General features: G+C 51.7%; 1 protein-coding gene across 1 annotated transcript in view; it reads left to right on the top strand.

Annotated features, from left to right (window-relative positions):
* The window catches only part of GALNT14 (polypeptide N-acetylgalactosaminyltransferase 14), a 114466-nt gene that overhangs the window by 51137 nt on the left and 52874 nt on the right, over nt 1-10455 (top strand). The gene's annotated exons all lie outside the window — the stretch shown is intronic.

Below are 10455 nucleotides of genomic sequence, written 5' to 3'. Positions count from 1 at the left end.
GAAAAGTAATGGGTGTGCAAGAGCGCATCTCCACAATGGGCGAAGTCTTCACTGGTGCTGGAAACTCTTGCTTTGCAGAGGATGCAATGAGACCGTGCAAGGGGGATAAAATAACTGTTGAGCACTTATTTTGCTCTGCAGAGAGAGGAGTTAATGTGGGGAGTAAGGGACTATTGCTGAGGGAGGGGGAGAGGAAGCTAAGCACCATCAGGGTCAAAAATGTCCTTTGGCTCCCAGAGGACCTCTTGAGGGAGGCAGGGAGGATTGCAGCGAGGGTTGCCTTGCAGGACCCATGCTCCCTTGCTGCTGTTAGTTTGGGAAGGGCAGCGTGGGAGTTTTGGTGTACCCCCACTTGCCTTGAGTGCAGCTGTAGCCTCCCTCCGGTCGCCACTCCAAACTCATCGGGGAAGAGCTGTCCTTCACGGCTGCAGGTTGTTGATGGTCGGTGGGGTTAATTGTTAGTCTGCTGGACAGAGCGATGCTGGAGTGTGCCGCTGGTGTAGGAAATAATCCCAAGGTTCCCTCGATGCAGTTTTCGTCCTTGTCCTCTGAGGGCACAGCGTATGCCTGGCCTCAGCCCACAGCCGGTGCAAGCCCTTCCCGAGGAGCTGTGTCTGGCATTACATCCCAGCCCACTGGCAGCAGCTGTCCTTTCCTGCCTTCTCCTGGGACCCCTTTTGGGGGAAGCCCTGCTCCAGTGGGAGTCCTGTGCCAGACCCAACCACAGCACCTTGCTACCCATGCTGCCCAGGCTGCACCTTGCTCCCAGGTCAGAGTGACTCAAATCCCGGCATCTGACCTGACTCTGAATTTCCCTTATTCCAGTCCAAATGCAGCACTTTTAGGCTGAAATGCTGAAACAGCACCAGTTCTCCAGCCCTAAGCAAGCAGTGTGCTTTTTTATTTATTCATTCTTTTAGCTCCTTTTCATAGCAAGGACCAGATGCTCCTTTCTCCGGAGAGGAGCTGTCAGCCCTGATGGACGCCTGTTATAGCTGAGGAGAGAGCGAGTGTGCTATTCCTGGAGAGAATTAATGCCAGGGATATTAACCATCTGCCCTATTAAAAGGGAAGATCGTCTTGGCTGCCCCCTTGCCGTACCCCCGCTGTGCGGTGGCAGCCACCTTGTTCCCGGGCGGGCAGATGCGGCACTGAGTGCTCCTGCAAAAGAAAAGTTCTCATTAAGGAGGAAGCGAGGGCACAGCACGTGGGAGGGGCTGGGGCTAATTGCATTTGCTTCCAATTTCCTTAACCCGGTAATTGGATTCTGATTTATTGAATATGTCTGAAAAAGGCTGCGGTTGATGCACTATTAGCTGAGCATTAGAGCAGCCGTGGAGGAAATGGGGCTGCTGGGAGATCTGGGGGAGGCTCTGATGGGTGGGATGGAGGAGGGAGAAGGATCCGGGTGTGGTGGTCGAGGGGGAGAGGAAGGTGCAGAGTTTGCAAAGACCTCTCTGGAAAGAAATCCTTGCTCATGGCACAGGTGTCCAGGGGGCTGCCGCAGGCGATGCTCTGGCACTACTGTGCAACCTGGGAGCACGTCCTGAATTGCCCAGTGGAGCTGGGTAGAAAAGTGTGGATGAGCACGGCCTGCTCTTGGAGCAAGGAGAAATTGCTGGTGGCCGTGCAGGAAGAACATGTAAAGAGAATCCAACATAGGGTTGACTAGGAGAGGTCCCTCCTGCAGGGGGGAGAGCTGAGTACTGCAGACTGGGCTAGCGTGAGAGATGGGAAGCCCCTAGGGCTCACGCTGTGTGACCTGCCGGAGGCTGTGCTTAGAGAGAGACTTGGTTTCGACGGCAAACCTGGCTTAGGCTGCTTTGTGCAAGCCATTCTGGAAGTGCTCAGGCTTGCTTGTATGAATGTGAACCCAAAGAGTCAGACCTCGATTCTGCTCCAGCTGACCTTGGGGGAAGGTGCATCCTAGCACAGGCCCCACACCAAGGGGCACCTCCATGCTGGGAGCCATGCCAAGGTGCTCCTGCCCTGCTGCTATTCCCGAAGAAAGTTCGCATGAGGGGAAAGAGACTTTGGAGAGGGTCTTACCCACCTCTTGAGCATGTCCCCATGGGCAAGCAGGCTGTCCTTCGGCCTCTCAGCCAGATGTTGTTGCCCCAAGCAGCTAGCTCTGCTCTCCGGCCAGGTTTTCAGCATGTTTGCTCTCCATCTATTACCCCCTCTGTACAATGTGCAGCAGCACCAAGACTCACAGACCTGCAAACCACAGTAATGCCCTGAGACCAGCACCTCGTAGTCCTGATCCTAGTGCCCGGGATGTGGGACTGCTGCTCCTTACAGCCTCTCTGTGGGGTGTTTTTCACCAGGATGGTTGCAGAAGATTTCCTGGAGTTTTCTTTGCTAATCCAGCCAACCATCTGGACTTGCCAACAATAGCTGAATATACAAAATCTGGCAAGGGCTGAGCAGCAAGCTCCTTGCCAGAAGGTCATGGAGAGGGCAAATACTTTCAGCGGGGTGGGATGTGGCACTGACAACCAGTTGCTTAGCAATGTTTGCTGGACTGATATTTTTTTTTAAATTGCAACCAGTGGAATGGTTTCAGATGGAGAGGAATTGCAGTGCTCCGAGGAATTGGAGCTGGAGAAACAGTGGTGGTTCCCCTTGCCTGCCTCTGGCCAGCACGGGGCTGTGAGCTTGTGCTTAGTTTGTGGGTGATTTCAGCCAGGGAAACACCATTGCTTCTCTGGACTACATCGTGTCCCTTGGCCTGGAAGATCTCACAGCTGGAGCGTCACTCCTGGTGACCCGCCTGCATTTCCCTGCTATTAACTGCATTCCTGGTTGCATGTTGACTAAGCCTTCAGACTGCATGAAGGGATGTCGTTCTCCAGGAGAAGACCACGTGTGGTCCCGTGGTGGTGTATCACATTCCCACCAAGGGTCAAGGTTAAAAAATCCCCATGACCACAGCAGCAGGCTGGACCCAGATCTAGGTGGCACATCTGTGTCATGCATAGCCGACTCATGCTGGTGGCTAGCCCCCCTCCGCCGCAGTAGCCACACGCCATTGGGATTACCTCATCGCCACATCCCACCTTCTGCAACTCCCACTGGCAAACTGCAGGACCAAAACGGCAGTGAGTCAGTGCCAGGTGCGCGCACGGGGGGAGAGGAGCTGAGGTTTCCAGTATTGCTCAATGTCTTGGAAAGCCGACAGGGAGGATGTGTCGCCCCCAGCCAGAAGATTTCGTTGTGATGGCTCCTGGGCTTTTTCCATCTGCAGCAGACAGCTCCTGGGGAGGCCGGTATTCGCCACGTGGTTGCTCCATATGCTGCTTAGGCTGACCTCCACCTCCCAAACACTCCCTTAGGTTTAATAGATGTGCAGATGCTGTTGTGGCTGCCAGGCTAGGCTGGGACACCATGAGTCGTGGCCAGCACCAATCTGAGCTGGGGCTTGTGCTCGCTGACAGCGGTGAAGCAGAGACGTGAAATCGGGGACGAGGAGAGTAGATGAAGGGTAGTGGCTGGAGGAGAGGTAAAAGCCTCCAGCAGACTTCTCTAGCTATTGTAAATCACGTCAGCCAGCCTCAGGCATCCTCTGCTGCCTGTTTTCCTCTATTCGTCTTGCTTTTTTCCTCCACAGTGCCGATACGAGTTTAGTAGTGCTGTCTCAAGAGCTGGTAGAGCAAGGAGGCCAGGAATGGAGCCCTCTCAAATCCTGGCATAAGGCAATAATCCTCCAAATTTTTGAAGCTCCCTCCCTCCATGAGTCCCAAGTGCTTTACAAGAGGCCCTACCTACCCAGTTAAGCTTGAATTTTACAGCTGCTTGAGGGGGTGCATTCCTGTGTGTATGTGCATGTCTGAGAGAGAGAAAGCAGCTGCTAAAATCAAGTTGTGATTGAAATGCGAGGCTGGCAGGGATACTGGCAGATACAAAGATCAGGTGTCGCATCGTCTGCTGAAGGTGAGAGCACCAACACCACCCAGCCCAGGGGCCTGCTCACACCAACTTGTGCACTCTAGAAAAGCTCTGCCCTTGCAGTCTGTCCTGTTCCCTTTGCGGGGAACAACACACACCGTAAGACGTCCTCCAGGTTTCCTCACTCAAACCGTAGTACCGTGCCAGCTAGAGAGTGTCCGTTGGGTGGGAGACCTGCCCAGGGCTGGTGGCTCTGCTCGTAGGGATTGTTCATGGAGGGATGGGAAGAGGTGATGCCAGTGACGTTCCCCTGGGGTAAAGAGCTGCTGTCTTGAGTTCTCGAAGTCCAGAAAAGTCAGGATTTCAGCCCTGAAGCACTACACGCTGCAGCGTTATTTTGACCCATTAATTGCAGCGTGCATCCCAAGGGCGCAGAGGCTGCATGTTCAGCATTACATGGGAGCGGCTCTAGTTGGGGTAGTTGAAAATACCTGACCGTGGTGTGGATGGGGATGACCGGGAGGAACACGCTGTCCTGAAGGTGGCCATACCTCTGCCACGTGTGGTACCTGTGTACATGGGCACACAGGGCTGAGTGTGCGTCTCTGCCACTGCACACCTTCCACATGTCCCTGTGTCCTGTGTGAATGCGTTTGGGCATGGCACGTGAAAGCATGTGTAGACATCCACGTGCAGATTGCGTGAGGGCAGCTGTATCGCATGCAGGTTTTGAAGTGGCTCCGTTTTTGGCTGAGTTGATGATTGCATCCCAGGAGTGGCAAGCAGTCAAGTGCACTAAGAATATTGTAATATCTTCTTGGAAGTGAAGAGTCGAAGAGGAGAAAAGTAGACATTGACAGCATTGCCTTTGGCTTAGCGTGTTTATGATCCCCTTGGTCGTCTCACATTGCCTTGTCTTCCTTCAGCTTCATTGCCTGCTAGACCAAAACCACTTTGAGATGAATCAAGGTGAACACTGGGTCTAGAAATGCAGCTAGAAATGCATTTTGTACTCCACATAGGGATTTAGGCATCTTATCTTCCTCGCCTGGTTTCTTAAGAGTCCCCAAAGGAGGAACTTAATGTCTGGAGAATTATATGCGTAGAAAAGCCGATCTTATTCCACAGGCAGGACAGAGGTGGGGTTCTGCTCTGCCGTCCTCAGCGGTGCCTGAACATTAGACCTGCAGAAGCAGGTAGGTACCTAACAGGTGGCCAAACCCACTTAGAATTGGAGGGAAAGTTTGCCGGGACATTACCTGGAGGGACCTTGAACAGTTGAGAGTGGAACTGAACCTAGAGGTTTTCCTGGCCTACTGTTGCCCTTCCCTTTGCTGACTCCATACATTTCTCACTGTGGCCTCTGGATTGTAGCAGAGCTAATCTGGTTTCCTGCATAATGCAGACTAAGTCCTGAGGGATTCTGTTATTTTTAAAATTTGCTTATTCAGGCAGCGTCTTGTGAGTTGCTGGCTCTGGATGCACTCTGTTGCAAGAAGTGGTGTGGGTACGGGGGTGTGTGTGTGCATGTGGTCTCCCTGAGCCTGATGTTGCTGAGTGCATCTGCTTGGGGCAGAGGGGTGATGGGGCAGCAGGGAGTGGGGCATGTCTGAGCAGAGGTGCCTTGCGTGCGGTGGGGACGGATGGACCTCTGTCCATGAGGACAGATGGAGCTGTGCAGGCTAAGCCAGTCTGGCCCGCAGAAGAGGGAGCCAGGTGAGGAGGATGGGGGAGAGGGAGCACTCAAATGCTGCTGCATCTCCAGACTTGGCATTGGTGAAATCCAGAGGATTGTGCAGCCATGTGTGCATGCCGCTGGCTTTGCTCTGTCCTGCACCCTCTTGTGTGGGCTGGGGGTCCCCATGTGGGTGGCACCCCAGGAGAAAACTGCCTTGGGGGGGGGCACTCAGGGGGAGCAGGCTGGCAGCACCTCATGCAGGTTGGAGGGGGCTGAATGCAAGGGGGTATGGGTCTCTTCTTGCTTTTGGGGTTTGTTATTAGCTGCTGCCTGACTGCCAGCAATATCCCGAAGAGTTTTTCTGTCCCTTGATCTGTTAATCCAGCTGTTATACTGTGCTCTGGGCAAAGCCAGGGCATTTGTGATTTCATTACAAAATAAAATTTATCACATTTAGGCAAAATCCTGTATGGGTGAGGGCTGTCCCTGGATCTCTTGCCAGCAGAGCATACTCTGAGGCTGAATTAGCTGGGTAAGAGGAGATCTGGGATCCCCCTGCCTTTGGTCTTGATCTTGTTCTTATTCCTAACTACAGGCAAGAGCACAGCATGACCCTGCAGATGAGCAGTTATGCAAATGAATGGTGGAAAACACATTTGAGATGAAAGTATCTCCATTAGAAAACAGCATGATTGCTTTTGTCTCTTGGACACCAGACCCCAAGAGGTTAGCACTTGACACTGTGTTTTTCCATCACCTCCTTAGACCACGATCTCTGGGGATGAATACATGAGAACAGTCCATCAAGCAGAGCAGGGGTTGGTGTGTGTCTTGGGGATAAACTGGAACCGCCTGAAGAGGCCAAGGTTTTGGTTTTGCCGTCAATCAGCTGGCTTCTGTGGCCTAAGTTTGAAACTTTCACAGGCTGGGCAATGTCTTAAGAGACAGAATTGCTCATGCCTCTGTGCAGCCTGGTAACCCTTTGGCAATGGTCAAAACAGCGAGCACAGGTTGGCCATGTGAAAGAAGGTATCTTAGTATGTTTTGTAGCTTCTCCTAATGCAGTTGGGCAGCTGAAAGTCAGTGAGACACACGGCTTTGGGCAGCCAGTTCACTCTCCACACACTATTACCAACCACTGATCAACCATTTGAGATCCAGCTGTACCATCTATGTAAGATGGGATCATCATGTGATGCTGGGATTTATTTTATTTTTTAGGGAACTGTCGTTATTATCTCTTCTCATCATAGTTATCCTGTTTTCAAGCTCTTCAGCCCTCCAGGAATTCAGACCTTTGCTGTACAGGTTGGTTACAAGTGCAGCCAGTTCCCCTAGCTGGGAAAATTTGCTGTCTGCTAACAGAAGACCCAGTATGGAGCTCCCCTTATCAAAATCTGCTACCTGTAGTTTTGTGCTAGAGTTTAGACCTGCTGTCACTCACAGTTTGGACCTATGTGTTGCTGGAGAGCTGAGGCTTTTGAACGAACTGAAGTGTGAAGCCCAAAGTGCAATTTAGAGGATGCAAACTGCGAAGGTCCCATCCAGCCAAAGACTTGAGGGTGAGGCATAGTTTGAGTAAGGGTGTGCATTGTGTCCCTCAGACTACCAAGCACTAGTTATTTTGGCCTCCCAGTCCCTGTCAGACAGCTGGATCTCAGCATCTCATGGTTGTGATGGCCAGTTTGTTGCCCATCACTCCTGGGCCAACACTGGCTTTTGCATGCCTGTTGGCTAAACCTGACCCACCTATGAATATAGGTGGGCCAAAACCCAAGTCTTTCACTCAGAAGAGCTCAGTTCTGCACTTTGTAGGTTCAGTCCGTCTGGAGTGCTCACCACACATAGTGGCATTTTGCACTTGGTCTTCTGGATGAATTTGAACTTGAAACTCCAAGGAGGTTTGAGGAACAGGTATGTGATCAAAACCCAGAGGGATTGTTTTCAGGTGGCAGAGAGAACAAGGAGTATTGAGATTTGCAATTGTTGGCAGCTGAGCAATGGAAGCAAGACAGCTATTAATCAGAAACAGGCATTTCATAAAATCATAGAATAATTCAGGTTGGAAGAGGCCACAGGAGGTCTCTGATCCAGCCTTCCTGCTTGAAGCGGGGTCAGCTACAAAATCAGCCTAGGTTTCTTTCTTGTTGCAGAAACCTCTGAGCCCGCTGGGACTCCTGCCTCTCAGGCTTGGCCCAGTGTTTTGTAAGAGCTGACATAATTTACAAACCTTGATTGCAGCACACATAATTTGTAGTTCTTCTCCCCCAGCTGCCTGCATTTGTGTAACAAGCTTTGAAGTTGCTTTAATAGCTGTCCTTGCAGCACTTGCATTACCCGTATCTTTCCTGTCTTGCAGACACTGTGGGCCCTAATTCTCCAGTCACTCACAGTGAGTGAATTTAAATGAGAGGAGGGATCGGTGCACATCGAAGCATGCTTGCTAAAGCCTCCTGTCCTCACTGCCTGCCATCTTCTCCAGGATTGATCATTATGTCAGTAGCAAATCTGTGTTTCAAATCTGTGTACCACTGTGCGGTCGCCCTGATGGAGGACTGCTGAGGTGACTGGATGCCTTCGTCCATGTGATTAACAAGCAAGAGTCTGTGCTGCTGCTTGGGCGACATTGATATGTTCGGTGGTCTCAGGTCATTCTTGGTGGGACAGCAGCGAGGGGAGTTCTCCTCTTTTGGGGTTCATGACCTAAGAGGGATGCACTTAACTACTGCACTCGTGTATCACTTCTGGCTTGACATTGCAAGGCTTTGCCAGTGGTGGGGTTGCTTAGACTCCAGTGCAGTCATCACAGTGTTTCAGTATCAGCTTCTCATGCTGCTTGGGCTCCGCAGCTGTTTTCGTGCCCTGCTTTCCAATGTGCATCCTCTGCAGTGCATCCAGTGCAAGATGTGGTGTCCTTAGCACTGCATCCATTCAAGATGGCCATAAAGATGCAGTCTCCTCATGTCAGCTGGCCAGAGCTACATCAGCAAAAGAGAAAGCCTTAAAGGATGGGCTGTAAGCAGCACCCTATGTTTTCCCTATGTTTCCATGCACTTCTTAGTCCCTGGTATTTCAGAATATGCTGTCCATGCAGAACTCCACATTTTTTTCCTTCATGTTTGTGTAAATCCAAAACCACTTCACTTCTTCCAGTGGAGAGGTTCTTGGTTTATGTGCATTTCTCTGAGAGAATAGGACCCATAACATGAAGTGTTTCCTGCTAGGGATGCCTGAACTCACTGGAAGACTGACTGTGACCATCTGCTTTGCCTTTCCTCATAGAAGAGAGGAAGGTCCTGGCTAAATCCTGCCTAGACTGCAGGGCTGCAATCTGTCCAGACCTCTGCTCAGAGAACATTGGGGAAAAAATTGGAAAAAAAAAAAAGGTGACCCTGACTCCTCATTTTAAGCTGGAACTGAAACTTCTAAACTTTTCTCTTTCCTAAAGCTTGAGAAAACTCGGTCAGAGACAAAAATCCCACTCCCACTCAGGGACAAAAATCCCATGGAGTCTCCACTCCATGATGTTGCCTGAAAGTGGAGAAAAATATTCATTGGACCATTTTAGCACTGCAAAAAAACAGTGTTTCATGTTCTCCTGCTTCTTCTGGAGTCGGCGTCTTGCATGGATGTAGGGACACCTGGTAAGAAGTCGGTAAGGTGCCTTTTTCTGATAGCTGCACCTACTGCTTCTGGAGAGCTCACACAGGAAGTGTGATGGGTCTCTCTGGGGACTCACTGGCTGCAAACTGGGCTGGAAATGCACAGTCCTGGGAAATGGCTGGTTGGCCACTCCTGTCCAAGTCCCCATCCTGGGAATGGCTGTGGCCACCCCAACGCGTGACAGTGTCTGTGATGTTTGGTGCCTCATGTTTGTCATCTGGTGGCCTGTGGGACAGCTTGCCAGGCGGAGGAGGGCTTGAGGAGCAGGCCAGCTAGACCTGATGGCTTCTGAGACAGAGGCTGGTGGCTTCAGGGAACAAAACTTGATGAATGTGATGATCTTTTTCAAAGATCTCTTTCCATCTAATGCCCTCTTCTGAAGCTTTTTGGTTTTTTAATGGGGGGCGGGGGGGAAGTATTGATGAAAAGGGGCTACATGAAATGGGATTATGGTGGGCTTGAGGTCTGAGAGAGGTCGCATCTCCCCTGAGATGGCTGCCTGTGTCTGGACTGGGGACAGTCCTTGGGCAACACTGCTGGCCAGACCATCGACCCAACATCCACTTGTCCAGAGAGCCTGTTCTTCCCTCCTCAGATGTGATGGGGCTTCTGCCGCAGTCCGTGTCGGCTCTGCCGGTGCTTGTCCTGGGGCTTAATGTATTCCACAGGCCTCACTGACACCTGAACCACTCTGCGTGACTTGCACAGACCTCCCTGGGGAGGAGAGGGGCTTCCAAGTGCCGAGATCCCAACCCAACCCCAGATTTTGCTCTGATGTCCTCAGCAGCCTGCAATGTTGCTGTGGCCTCCAGCCCCTATGTGATTGCCTCTGGAGCTGGAGGTGGTGGGTCAGGTCAGCCAACAAGTGACTCCTAGGCAGAAATGGAGGGTAATCTTTACCGCCAGGCTACCTGCATCACAGCAAAAGGACTGCCACCCTGTTGGTTTCGGTGGTGTTATGTCTTCCTCACCCTGGCAGCGCAGTGGCTCCCCTCAGGTTTTTGGACCACAGCTCAACTGATCCCAGGTTGCGAACTATGCCCTGGAGTCATGGAATCTGATGCTGGATGTTTGCGACCACCAAGTGGGACAGGGTCTGAAGCACCATGAGATAACGCGGTTTTGTATCTTGAGGGGCTGCCTAGAGAAAGGCAGGCGGAGGGGCTTTAATTAAAAATGGTACTGGGAAGGGGTGCTGCAGCAGAGGCAGGGGGGGGGGGGGGGTT

This window comes from Pygoscelis adeliae, unplaced genomic scaffold (assembly GCF_000699105.1).
Source record: "Pygoscelis adeliae isolate BGI_AS28 unplaced genomic scaffold, ASM69910v1 Scaffold1, whole genome shotgun sequence".
NCBI classification, from domain to species: domain Eukaryota; kingdom Metazoa; phylum Chordata; class Aves; order Sphenisciformes; family Spheniscidae; genus Pygoscelis; species Pygoscelis adeliae.
The sequence above is the reverse complement of the archived record's forward strand: the minus strand, read 5'-3'. Positions and strand labels throughout refer to the sequence as shown.